Source organism: Rhamphochromis sp. 'chilingali' (genome assembly GCF_963969265.1).
Source record: "Rhamphochromis sp. 'chilingali' genome assembly, chromosome: 11".
NCBI classification, from domain to species: domain Eukaryota; kingdom Metazoa; phylum Chordata; class Actinopteri; order Cichliformes; family Cichlidae; genus Rhamphochromis; species Rhamphochromis sp. 'chilingali'.
The window spans coordinates 37,974,025-37,987,964 of NC_137938.1; the positions used below are offsets into that span (position 1 = coordinate 37,974,025).

At 46.5% G+C, this 13,940-nt stretch overlaps 1 long non-coding RNA gene across 1 annotated transcript; it reads right to left on the reverse strand.

The window, feature by feature from the left end:
* Nucleotides 1-11,029: 11,029 nt before the first annotated feature.
* Nucleotides 11,030-13,387, reverse strand: LOC308405841. Its single transcript, XR_013973407.1, has 3 exons — nt 13,255-13,387; nt 11,658-12,124; nt 11,030-11,566 (listed from the first exon to the last, which is right to left on the reverse strand). It is a non-coding gene; the product is annotated as an uncharacterized lncRNA (long non-coding RNA).
* Nucleotides 13,388-13,940: the final 553 nt, after the last annotated feature.

Here is a 13,940-nt window from a genome sequence, read left to right on the forward strand (position 1 = left end):
CTGTCCTCCTACTCCCCCCTCCTGTTCTCCTGCTCCACCCTCCTGTCCTCCGCTCTGGTAGGATGGATCGGTGGGTTTGATGGGATGGAAATTCGCACGCGTCATGGTTGCTTGTGTTTGATTTCAGGAAATGAAACAATGAAATGAGGAAATGGCTCCAGCGTGACAGGACAGGAAAGCTTCATCCACCTGCTGTTGAAGTCTTCCTGTTCTCTCACTCAGATCGAAGCCTTCACTCGAAAACAAACCCAGCGATCATTAAATGTCATCATTACAGGGTTTGTTACACTTCCAACCTGGCACGCACTCATTTTTAAGCTTTTAAGAGGTAAGCGCCCAACACCGCCCACCAACGTGACGCTGAGCCCAGGCAGACCGAAAGATGATTAATGTGCACGTTTGCTGCAAAGTGACCGCTCTGCATGCAGTTAAGGTTAAAAGTTCAGATGGGGTCGTGACCTGTCAGGTCTTCCACGCCTTCCTCATCTGGAATATCACATTATAATCTCAGCACAGTTATTGGTTCACTCAGAAGCAGGTCGCTTCTGAGTGAATGAGAGAAGGTACAGAGAGGAGAGAAACCGGCAAAGCCTCAGAAACGTGTGATTGCATAACAAAAAGCCGCTTATCAACAAACAAGTTCCAGAAGCTAAAGTTTGAATCCAGCAATGTCAGTCCAGCGTTTGTCCTGCAGTTTGTTTCATTCAGCCCTCCTTCTCTCTAATCCCTCCTCTTCATGTTTCAAAGCTCGGTCGGTTGTGAAGATTTACAGCGTCGCTAAATGTACGTGCTGTTCCAAGAACAGATTACACGAATCTCATTTTCCAAAATACTGCGAGCAGAAAAGATGCAGCAGGAGCTCGAGAGAGGACAACGTGCGTCTGGATGGAAACCCGGCGTGAAGATGTTCAGTGGGAGTCAGCCTTTGTTTGGATGCTCTTTGGGAGCAGCTCATATTCAAACCTCCACATGTGTTCTTCACAGCTCTGCTCCCTTTACCATCCGTGAACCGTCTCTTCATGCCGCCGGTCACCTGCGGGCTGATTCTCTTCTCACGGCGCTGAAATGTGTCGCCCTCCTGGAAAAGTAGATTAGCTTTGGGCCAAAGACAGAAATATTCAGGAACAAACGATTGGGAAAAACATCCCTCCAAGCTATCGATAAATGAGGTTTTGGTGCTGAGCAAATTAAAAACCTTTAAATGGGCCATCTGCTTGGCTTAAGTAGGACAGCGGTCAAACTCAAGAAACTTGTGATCAGCAGCCTCGTTAATTTTGCTTTTGTCCACTTGAAGCACGGTGGATGTAAACTCCCTCATGGCGTCTGTCCTTCAATTAGTGGGCGAGTGTAATTATGTCATTGCTGAGAGTCCATGAAGAAACATGTGCCATGCCCTCGCTTAATAAGTGAAAGGCTTCCTGCTTTGTGACCAACAGGGTTCCTGTTTTAAAGGTAAAAAAGCTCATTTTAGTGAACAAAGCCACATTGTCCCATTTTCTAAATAACAGCACTTTGTAACTCGACGTCCTCAGCTCGCCTCCGCTCAGCCAGCACGGATACAGTCATAACCTGAAACTGCTCCCAGCCCTCCTGCTGCACGTCTTCATGACTGAAAGACTCTTTCAGTGGAGTCTTTCAGTCAGCGCCTCGGCCGAGAGGAGCTACTCGTGGACACAGACAGGGATCATCGTAGTCCCGCCGCTTTGACGGACGCGCCATCGATGACTCAGTCGTTCTGCCCGCAGAGCCGCCTGCAGCCGCCATGACACCTCAGAACACCTCAGACTGCTCTGCATGCCAGACAAAAGACGCTCGTCGAGTCAAACTGTTGGGCTTTTAGTCACAAATATATTCTTCGTTTTCCTGCTATCCATCGCTCCATTCTGCCAGCTACCAGAGCCTGAGTGTGATTGTTAAAAAAGGCTGAATGAGAAATAACATTTTCATCATATTTCCAGTGTTTTGCACTTTCATCTGAACATTGTTGACGTCCCTCAGACCTAAAAATCTGTACTTGAACTTGGTTTTAACTAAAATCAGAAGACCGCGCTAACATGAACATCTCCCCAGCTGCAGCCTGTCATCGCGTGGGTTCTCCCCAGCTTCCCCCCACAGTCCCAACTCATGCGGTCAGTGGGTTAACTGGAAACTCCATACGTGTGCATGTGAATGGTTGTCTGTGTCTATGTGTCAGACCTGCTACAGACAGGCTCCACCTCCCCCGCGACCCTGAAGAGGACGGACTTCCTTAGACAATAAAAGATTCAATATCTGACAATTTTCTCCATAATTTTAGACGTTATCAGGACACTTTTTGGACATTTGCATTTACTTCCTTTTGTGTACGACGTGAAATTGTGACTCTTCCTCCCAAAGCTGAGAAATAGCTCAGGTTCAGGAACAACAAAGCCACGGAGGTGAAGTCTTGGACTGACACGTTTGACATGTTCAAACGTGTCAGCACTGAGCTGTCAGCAGTTTGCTGGACAGAGTGTTGCTGCAGGATGAACAACGATGATGAAACCTGCACGATCAGCTCCAGTCTGCCTCGTCTTCGTCCCGTCAGCGCAGACAGCAGCATCGTTTCAGTCAGCAGATGCTTCGCCTTCACCTAACAGGAAGTCACCCGAGGAGCACCGGCCCTCCATCACTGATGCGACTGGAACAGTTTGGCCGCGGTGACACAACCGCGGAGCAACGTGAGCGAGCAGATGAGGCGAGAGGTGAGATTCATTCATCTACGTGCAGCAGCAAACTGAGTAATCGGGACTCGGAATCAGATTTACATTTAACAAACGTGACGCCTGTGCCGCTCCTGCTCTGCACTGACACCTAAACCTCACAGGCCAAATTAAACCAGGATGGAGACGAGGAAGCAAAGTGGGCGGGGTTTCATGTGACTCCAGGTGTTACAGGCAGAGGTGCAGCTCTTTGAAATCAGCAAAAATGAACAAACTTCCTGTGTTTTTCCCTCTGAATGTTGTGAAGAGCCTTCGGATAACAGCTCAGTTTAAGGACGCAGATCACAGGAGCAATACAAAGGTTTTAAAACTGAAAGTCTGGGTCTAGGATGTGGCTGCAAAGTCTAAGCTGAGGTATCTGCGCCTCTTTCTCTCCGGTCACCTCCTAAGGCTCACCTGAGTTATGCCGACCCCCCCGGGTTTCCTCCCAGTATGGCTTGGCTGAAACACCCCACCCACTCGCCTCTGATGTGGCGAGCTCATTATTGGCGCTCAGATCAGAAGTAAGTGTAGGAACATGAACTGACCGGTAAATCGGCGGCGATGCTTTCACGCTCTGCCAGAATATTCTCTGGTCATGCCATTAAAGCCATTTGTAGCCACTGATGGAGGCTTTAATGACTCCGCTTTGGATAATTCATGTCTGTAATTAGTGTCACGCAGCAGTTTTGTGGACTGAACAAAAGCATCAGTGAGGATGTTTAATGACTCTGAACAAGCTGTAACAGAGATGCAGGGCGACACGACGGCTGCTAAACCGGCCGCGATGAATGCATCTTTAAACCACCAGCAATTAAAGGCCAACAGAATTCATTCAAATTCAGAAATTCAAATGAAGCTGCGTTAGCTGAGATGCATTAAAGGCCAGTGAACAGCAACTCTGTACCTCATTAACCTTTATTTTACTTGGGACTTGCGGGCGCGCTGCAATGCAAAGTTTGAGGTCAAAGAGACGAGCGTGGAGCGCTGCAGCTCTCTGGGTGGGAGCTGTCACTCACCCCCGAATGGTCAAACGATAAAAGGACAAACTCTGTGGAGGCTTTCGTGTTTTCAGGATGAACAGGAATCATCTATTTCAGCTGTTTCCTTCACAATCTTCACATTTTCCCCTGAGCGACCGTCAAACACAAGCTGGAACATCTCAGTAATAAATATATACTGCTCAGAAAGGCTGTTACAGCGCACGTTAATAATTTATTCATATATAATTAAAGATGATAGCTTTGATCGGGTCAGCTGAGGAGGAGCGGGGTTGTTAGTCGGTTTGATGAGAGCTGCAGTACCGGGGCGACGCTGAGCGCTCATGTGGTTCAAAGTCTTCCTTCAGTTTTGTTCAGAGGTTCCTTTAAGTGTTTGTTGCTACAGTTCACATTCAGTGCTGGGCACCAGAGGAAGCACAGTGGGAGGTGATCTCGCTCCAAATCAAACTTATATGTTTTGGATGGTTCAAACTTTCAGTTAGTCCAAAATAAAACTGAGCTGTGAAAGCACACGAGCTCAAGACGAGACAAAGAAAGTATCATCTGTCATCATAAGGAGCAGAATTTATTTCCCGTCGTGTTGCAGGACGTCTCAGGATAACTAATGATGCTGAAGGATTAATCTGCAGTCAGAATCGCTCCTTCATCGGAAAGAGGACAGGAGGCTAACCAAAGTAATAATATGCTTCTGTCAGATGTTTCATGTACACATCTGTCTGGGAAAATGCCACTTAGGCGATGACACGTTCATATTAATCATACAAAAAGTGAAGCGGTCTAAAAAGCCACGAGATGGCTCGCACAGCTCACAGCTTCTTCCAGAAGGAATAATCTTTGTTCTCGTACAGCCTCGTTCACTCTGGACTCGACTGTGACTGACGAAGAGTGTGACAGTGAAAACTCAGGTAACTGCCAGCAGCAAAACTTCGAGACACACGAACCTTGCTTTGGATTTCTCAGGTGAAAACAGCCTCCGAGTCGTTGGGGTGGGCGTGGCTGCGGCTCAGGTGGAAGATCGGGTTGGAAAGTTGGATCATAACGCCCCCACGCGTCTCGCTGTGTAAGGCCACAGTTTAAGAGCTGTGAGGACGCAGATGTCTGTTCATGCACTCATCTAAACGACGTCCTGTTAATTTCATCCATGTAAAAATGTATTTCTGCACAGCTGCTCTCACTGTAGCATAACATCTGTTTCATGTTTACATGTGTGAGAGAAAATGTCTTTTTAAGAACTCGTCACAGTAAATGATCGTTTGAGGTTTGAGTGGATTTACAAGCCACTTGCACTTACGGATAACTGGTCTGACAATCCGTGGATGTAGTGGGAGGATTGGAACTGGGCGAGGTTCTTCCTTCCCACTCTGAACAAGCACCTGTTGGTGGAGCTGGTTGAGAGCGATCTGCTCCGATCTTCGTCTCCCTGGCAGGCTGTTTGTCAGACGCTCTAGTATCTGAACCCTCAGAGTGATCAGGGATCAGCCGCCTGCCCACTCTCCGCCTGCCACACATGCACACAGCACCGCCTCTCCACATGCCCAGACATCCCTGCCTCCTGGGTAACAAACCTCCAGGTGGTTTGGCATGTACTAGGTTCATCTTCACCAACTCCATCGATTACCGTCTATTAGCAGCTTTAAAACTCAACTATGAGCTTATTACTGAGCTTGTGCTGCTATATTTGTGGTTTAAGGAGGCCTATTTCTTGGCAATGTATCCTTCCTCTCGGTATCAGTCTGCTGCAGACCGAACTCTGAAACCCGTCTACATGTCAACCACTCTTCAGTGTGCAGACAATGACTGGCATTAGGATCTTCAGCAAAAGTTTAATGAGACAAAGTCGAGGCGGTCTGAGCTGCACCTGCCAGGAAGGCTTCTCAGAGTAATTAGAGTCAGAACAAACCGATTACTGTGCTTAAACTTTCAGCAACACCTCGAGGGTTTTGTCGCTGACGAGGCAGAGATCCTGCAGATAACGAGGCAAATATCAGACGGACTGACTCACAGCACATTTACACAGCTCACTGAGTCAGTCCAATACTTACCTCATTATGTCATTAGGCTCAGCAGCACGGGGGGGGGGGGGGGGGGGGGGGGGGTTATTGGTCCCTCCAATCCCCCATCACTATTCACAATCATAAATAAGTTTAAACAAAACTAGAAAGCAGAAGAGCGGGCCTGATTTTCAGGCTCGTGTTTGGCCTCAGACACGCGAACGAATAATTAAAAAGTATTATTTTTATGTACTAGTACTAAGATTGAAGTTACACAGTTACATACAGAGTTCTCACACTGTAACTCATTTCTACTGTTCCCAGTCAGCTGGAGGAAGAAAGATGAAAGACAAGCATGAAAACACAAAATTAGTAACAAAGTGAGAGTGTGTGAGCGCTCTGTGTGAACGTGAAGGAGCTTCAAGGCCTTTGAAGGACAGTGGACTTCTCAGCATCAGCTGTGATGGAGACACGAGGACCTGACACTGTGACGCTTCCACTCATTCGGTCACACAGTCTGAGAGCAAAGATGCCTTTGAATCATTTACAGTGAGGTTTATTATAATTAGATGGCTTTAAAATAGCTCAAAAGGAAATAGTTTCGTTTGCAGGATCTCAGCCTCTTAATGATCTTCATCAGATGAAGAAAACCTGAGGGATCTTCAGAATTAGTGATGCTATTTTCCAGTGCATTGATTGGCCGGAACATAAGTTACCATGGTGATGAAGACGAGCTGAAACCTGACCTTGAGTTTAAGCTTGGTTTCTACGTGTACCTGTGCTCAGATCAGGAGCCGAGGGAGTCTGCAGGACTCAGGCTCGTGGTCAGGCCCAGGATTCTTATTGGACGGCTGCTTCCTCTCAGAGGAATGATGATTCAGCCTGAATGATTGTCTGGGTGCTGCTCAGGATTACATCAGGTTCTTTTTTACATTTTAAAGTTTCAATGTTGAAACACGATCCCTGAGCAGCAGCTATGAAACATGAACTGGCTGCAAATATAAAACCAATCCATTCTTCTCTCTCAACCATTCTCAGAATATCTGAGCTCCCGTATGAAAACTCGTATATTTAAGATTCGTTGTGGCTCACCCTTCGCCAGGATGTCATTATCTTTGAATAAGTCTGAACTCCAGGCCTCGAGGGCCGGGTCCTGCAGGTTTTAGATCAGACCCTGGGTCAACACACCTGAATCACATGATTAGTTCATTACCAGGCCTCTGGAGAACTTCAGGACATGTTGAGGAGCTCATTTAGCCATGTGAATCAGCTGTGTTGGAGCTTGAGGCCTGGAGTTCCCCATCCCTGGTTTAGAAACTTGGACTGTCATAACAGTGACCCAGTCTGGCTCTGGTCTTCAAAGATGAAAGTATAATCTGGCAATCAAACAAACATCACTGAGATTAAATACGGTGTTTAATAAGAAGATATTTGGTGGCATTTCAGTGACTTCGCACACAGCTCCTTCCATTACTAGGCGTGTAGAAGAGCCTGCGACGGACGTGCTTCGCGGCTGTGAAGGCGCTCATTCTAACCTAACCACAAAGCAATTATTGATTTTATAAGAATGAAAGCAGAAATGAGCTTCCTCCGAAGGGTGGCTGGCCTCTCCCTTAGAGATAGGGTGAGAAGTTCGGCCATCCGGGAGGGGCTCAGAGTAGAGCAGCTGCTGCTCCACATCGAAAGGAGCCAGCTGAGGTGGTTCGGGCATCTGACAAGGATGCCCCCTGGGCGCCTCCTGGGTGAGGTGTTCCAGGCATGTCCCACCGGGAGGAGGCCCCGGGGCAGACCCAGGACACGCTGGAGAGATTATATCTCTCGGCTGGCCTGGGAACGCCTTGGTATTCCCCCGGATAAGCTGGAGGAGGTGGCTGGGGAGAGGGAGGTCTGGGCCTCTTTGCTTAGGCTGCTGCCCCCGCGACCCGGCCCCGGATAAAGCGGATGAAGATGGATGGATGGATGGATGAAAGCAGAATGATTCTTTCTCTCTGAGGATAGACATCTGTGATTCGGTCTCTGTGGGTTTTTAAGTATTATTCTAACAAGTTTCCAACAGTAAAACCTGCAAACACTAAAAAAGAGGAGAAAACCTGTGATATTCTTCAGCTGGAGATGCAGCGATCCAGTGAACCGTGAAGAAAATGAAAGCAGATTCACAGACAGATAGGAGGATGGATGGATATTCCACTAATGCAACATGCAGATAAATTGGTGATTATATTTGCTGCTTGGCTTATGAAAGCAATTTATTTTTTTCCTCCTCCCAGATTTTATAATAAAGTTCCACACTGACTGAACACGAGGCCCAAAGCTGCAGCAGATCTGGAATAATGAGGCCGTTTATTTTCATTCCCTTTAAATTCACATTTTTCATCCTTTTTCTAATATATGACAAATCCCACAGAGTCAGACTGAATCCTACACAGCACATATTGTTAAAACATAACATCTCAAACATGTGTTCAATGACAGGAATGTTTTAAAAATATATGTTTGTGACCCTCACTTTTAAAAATGGCTGTTTGAGAGCTTGTTGTAGAGGAAGAACATGAAGCTGCAGTTCCTCCAGTGTCCAGCAGAGGCTCCAGACTCAGTCCCCACAGACTCCCATGTTAAAACAGGTATGAAATGCTGCTTATCCCACTATTACTGTATTTAACTAATGCTGCTGGTGGAAGTGAAACCCTTGCTCAGTAAAACAGTAAATAGTAGACACAATAAACTCAAATATTTATGAAAGTCTACACACTGAAGATGCAAACTCAAGTGCATAAATACACAGCCTGAAAGTGACAGTGCTAAGTAGTAAAAAGCATTCCCAAAAGACACAACAACAACAACCTAAAGTGAGTTGGTTCAGGCCTTTTTACCCTTTATTCAATAGAGACAGGAAAACTGGGAGAGAGCGGGGACGCCATGCAGCAACGGGCCTCGGGTCGGACTCGAGCCTGAGCTTACCGCTCTCTGGCCATACGCCGTATGGTCGCCTGCCAACCCCCTGAGCTAAAACGGCGCCTGTTGGGTCAGTTTTTAAACATTACACTACTTCCAACATGGCATCTGCAATCAGGCTGACTTAAATATTGTACTGGGTTCTGTGTTGGGTTGTTGTTGGTGACGTGTGCAGCTGGAGACCTGCAGCCGTTTGAAGGTGTAACAGCAACTAAAACGAATAAAGTACGCTGCAAAGCACGTTCATGTGGTCGGGTCTGCTGTGGTCATTTACAGGGTCTATACAGTAGTTGTAGCATTAGCTTATACAGGGTGGGCCATTTATATGGATACAGCGTAATAACATGGGAATGGTTGGTGATACTAAAGTCCTGTTTGTGGCACATTAGTATATGTGAGGGCGTAAACTCCTCAAGATGGGTGGTGACCATGGTGGCCATTTAGAAGTCGGCCATCTTGGATACAACTTTTGTTTTTCCAATAGGAAGACGGCCATGTGACACATCACACTTATTGGTAATGTCACAAGAAAAACAATGGTGTGCTTGGTTTCAACGTAACTTTATTCTTTCATGAGTTATTTACAAGTTTCTCTTTGTTCACAGCCATTGACATGTCGAAGGTTAACACGTGAGGAGCGAAATCGTGTTGATATCTGGTGAACGCAGTAACCGGGTCATTGCAACAGATTTCAATGCAAGACACCCTACGAGACCACCCATCTCCCATGCTACAGTCAGCAAACTGCTTGCTAAGTTTCGTGAAACTGGTTCAGTGTTGGATTTGCCAAAATGTGGACGCAAGAAAACTGTCAGTAATGAAGAAACATCAGTGGCTGTCCTAGCTTCATTCAGCAAGAGCCCACAGCGTAGCACTCGCCGCATGTCACTGGAGAGCGGCATTAGTTGAACATCCCTTCGGCGGATATTAGCTACTCACAAATGGCGCCCTTACAAACTCCAGCTACTGCAGCATCTCAACGAAAACAAAAACTGGAACAGGACCCTCAGTTCACGCAGAAGATTTTGTTCAGCGATGAGGCAAACTTTTATGTGAATGGTGAAGTTAACAAACAAAACCACCGCTATTGGTCTGACACTAACCCACATTGGATGGATCCCTCCAAGACTGTTGGAACAACAAAAGTGATGGTTTGGTGTGGTATATGGGGAACAACGATAGTGGGTCCATTCTTCATCAATGGAAACCTCGAGGCCATTGGATATTTGAAATTGCTACATGATGATGTGTTTCCCTCTTTGTACACTGAAGCTGGCACGTTCCCTGACTTTTTCCAGCAGGATGGTGCACCACCACATTATGGGTGCCAGGTCCGAGCATTCCTAGATTAACAGTTTCCTGGAAAGTGGATTGGTCATCGTGGGCCAGTTATTTTGCCCCCAAGGTCTCCCGATCTGACCCCCTTAGACTTTTATCTTTGGGGTCATCTGAAGGCAATTGTCTATGGTGTGAAGACACGAGATGTGCAGCACCTGAAACTACGGATACTGGATGCCTGTGCTGCCATTTCTCCTGCGGTGTTGCTATCAGTGTGTGAAGAGTGGGAGAAGAGGGTTGCACTGACAATCCAACACAATGGGCAGCACATTGAACACATTTTATAAGTGGTCAGAAACTTGTAAATAACTCATGAAAGAATAAAGTTACGTTGAAACCAAGCACACCATTGTTGTTCTTGTAACATTACCAATAAGTCTGATGTGTCACATGGCCCTCTTCCTGTTGAAAAAACAAAAGTTGTATCCAAGATGGCCGACTTCTAAACGGCCACGATGGTCACCACCCATCTTGAGGAGTTTGCCCCCTCACATATACTAATGTGCCACAAACAGGACTTTAATATCACCAACCATTCCCATGTTATTACGCTGTATCCATATAAAGGGCTCACCCTGTACATTAGCACTCCTCTAATCTTTCAGATGTCATCATCTCGAGGCAAACATGAACGACAAAACCAACAAATTCACAGCATTAGTCTACAAACACACAGGTGAGGTACAGGTGGATGTGTCTCTCCTTTATATACAGTCTGTGTTTGTAAAGCTTGGGTTGGATGATGTTTCTAGCAGACATGGAAGCGCCGACCCGTGTGTTGGGATGTTGAGTGTGCAGTCTGATTTGTTTGCTGTTGCTGATTGTACTGCCAGGTTTTGGTTTTATTCCCAAAGCTTTCTGTGTAAGGATCAATACAAGGCTTTTATTTTGATGGTCTGTTTCTGAGCTGTTGTTCACTTCAGAGACCCAGGAGCAATAACCTCCTGCTGTTTGTTCATAAACAGAAACTCGATGGCAGAAACACCCACCACAGATCTATAAGATTCATCTTCTACTGAACCACACACACACACACACACACACACACACACACACACACACACACACACACACACACACACACACACGACCCATCGTCCAGAGTCTGTTAATTACACTCACCATAGTTCACCAGGGAGCGAGCAGAAACTCCGCTGATACGAGCTGAAGTGTAATTACAGACTGGAAATATTATATAAGTGTTTGTGTGTTTGTGTGTGTGTGTGTGTGTGTGTGTGTGTGTGTGTGTGTCTTCAGTAACTTTTCCTTTAACGTGGCACTGAAAGTCTGTCACACTGTAACAAATCTTTTTCTTTAGCACTGTCACAGCTACACCAACAGCCCCTCGCAGCGCACCATAAGGTAACATAGCAGAGGATGCTGTGAGGTTTCTGGCTCAGCTCTTCATCAGTCCACAAAGCCTGTTCTCATTCCCAGAGCATCAATGCTTCACATATGGTCACGTATAAAGAGCCCCTGGGGTCACACAGGGTCCAGGTCTGTTGTTCTCCCACAGATACGTTCAACATGATGCTAACATTTTGGCCTCAGTTTGGGTCAATCCCTGTAAAAAAAAAAAAAAAGTCACCAACTTAAATTATGATAAAATATAATTAGTTACATCTAAATCCTGTCAAACGGAGGTGAGCACATACAGAAAAGCACGCTGCAGAGCGCTCTGCCAATCCCAGCATTAGTCTGGTTTTTGGCTGGTTTGCACTGCCCAGTTTCCTGTGTCCAAACTGGAACCTCCGTGGCTGAACGATGGATCCAACACTGCAGTGCCTGAAATGAAACTTCCTCTAATGTCCACTTCAGGCTCTAAAATTGAGTGTGTCCCTACAGATGTTTACAGCCTGCTGATGCTTGAACGTTGTGGCACGCTGTTTTTGATCTTTGGTGCACAAATCTTCCAATCAGGACATGAGCTGCTCTGCAAACTTGTGACTTCCTGTTCTTCCACTCTTCCAGCCTCCAAACGTGGACCTCATTGGTCTTTAAAACAGCTGTGCATCTGTTGGCGTAGTCTGTTCGTCGAGACATAGTGCAGCATGTCTATGGAAGGCCAGCAGAACGGCGATTTCTAATGCTGGCCTGCTGGGTGTTGGGCCTGAGCTGCTTCCTGTGTGTGAATCAATAATGCATTTGAAATGGGAGCAAACACACGTGAATATACAATGCAGGGCATGCACACAAATGCTGCTCTGCTGTTAGCATAGAAATATAGTCCCACGTTTGTTCAGACACATTTTATTTTAAAAACCCCATAGTGAGAACATCCTGCTAGGCTTTCAGGTCGGAGTCAGGATGGAGAGCCCGTTGTTCCTCCTGCTCATTCTAAATGGAGTGGGTGGGGTAGGAGGAGACCCAGGGCAGGAAGTCCTCGCCACTGAAATTTCCGCTCCAGCAGCTGATTAACATGTTAAATATTGAGCTGAATATTTTTCATGTTCTTTAAAAGTCTGTGTTTTATTAAAGATGAGTTTGGGACTGATATTGGAGAGTCGGCTCGAGCGGCTCGTGCGATAACAGCTGTCGGCGTTTTTACTGCCAGGACACTTTGTTCTCAGACTTTAAAGACTGACTGAGGGGCTCAGAGTTTGCTTCATCACTTCAGCTTAGTTTGAAGGACCATGAATCATTTGGTAAATTGAAGGATGTATTTGAGCCTTTTTTCTCAGTTTGGTCCAAGGACTCGATGAACACAGAGCGTCAGTGTTTGATGAAGGTCAGTGAAGTTAAGCTATGCTCACCCTCCAACGCTGGGGAAGTGCTTTCTTTTTAGCATGTGTACCCTTCAGTATGTTACTGTTATGCCTCTGTCTGGGTGTACAGGAACGTAGCATGAGTTAAAAGAAGAGTGACCCCGCCCTGGTCCCCAAAAACATACCACAGCCGATTTGTCCGGCAGCCTTGCCTCTGTCAGTGCGCCCCAGGGTGGCTGTGGCTGCAATGTAGCTGCCATCACCAGTGTGTGAATGTGTGGATGACCGGATGTAGTGTGAAGCGCTTTGGGGTCCTTAGGGACTAGTAAAGCGCTATATAAATACAGGCCACTTATCATTTATATGTGAAAGTGGTTTATTGTGCCTAAACTGAAGCGTGACTCCGGGGTGACCAAAGGCCAAAATAACAAACAAAACCAGCTCAATCAGTCAAGGTTTGCTACCTAAACCCTACGTGACACAAAGAACAAACAAAAGACAAATGCTACCCCTGACTGAATAAACAGGAGGAAATAATACAGCTCACCCTTCGGCTTCAGTGACCATTTACACGTGACTCTAAACTACACACTATATACAGAAGCTCAGCAATCCTCAGGAGCACACACGCGAGTAACGCAGGGTTTGGAGGCCAAGGATGTGTCTGCTGCTGTCAGTTGCTGCCCCGGGACAGCTGCTGGTGACAGATTTTCAAAGCAACCACATGATCAGGGGACCAATCAGCAGCCGTCAGCTTCTCCAATCAGGGACCTGCAGAGACTCTTAAAGACACAGACAGGCAGAACAAAAAACAGCCACCAAGACACATTATGGCCATTATGGCCAGGGCCGTAACAGTTACACACATATAAATGAAGGTTTCCTCTGCAGGGCACACCACAGAATTCCAACTTAAAGCTTCCAGGTTTGTCTGGCATGGACTAAACACGCCGCTGACAGCGTTCTTTATCCGTCTGCTCGGTGAACTGGACCTCTCAGCTGGGTCTGTGCTGCTGGGGCCGTTTGGAGCCTTTAAAATCAGTGAAACCTCTGCGTCAGACTTTAGGCACAGCGTAAACAACGGTTCCAGAAACAAAATCTCTCCTTTATCCTTTTTAGTCATACTGTTCTTATGTTACAGGATGTCCATGTGTGGGTCTCATAAAACAGAAACATCTATTTGATGGGTGGATGTGAACGTGTCCCTAAGGCTCACAAAGGTCGCCTGGTGGA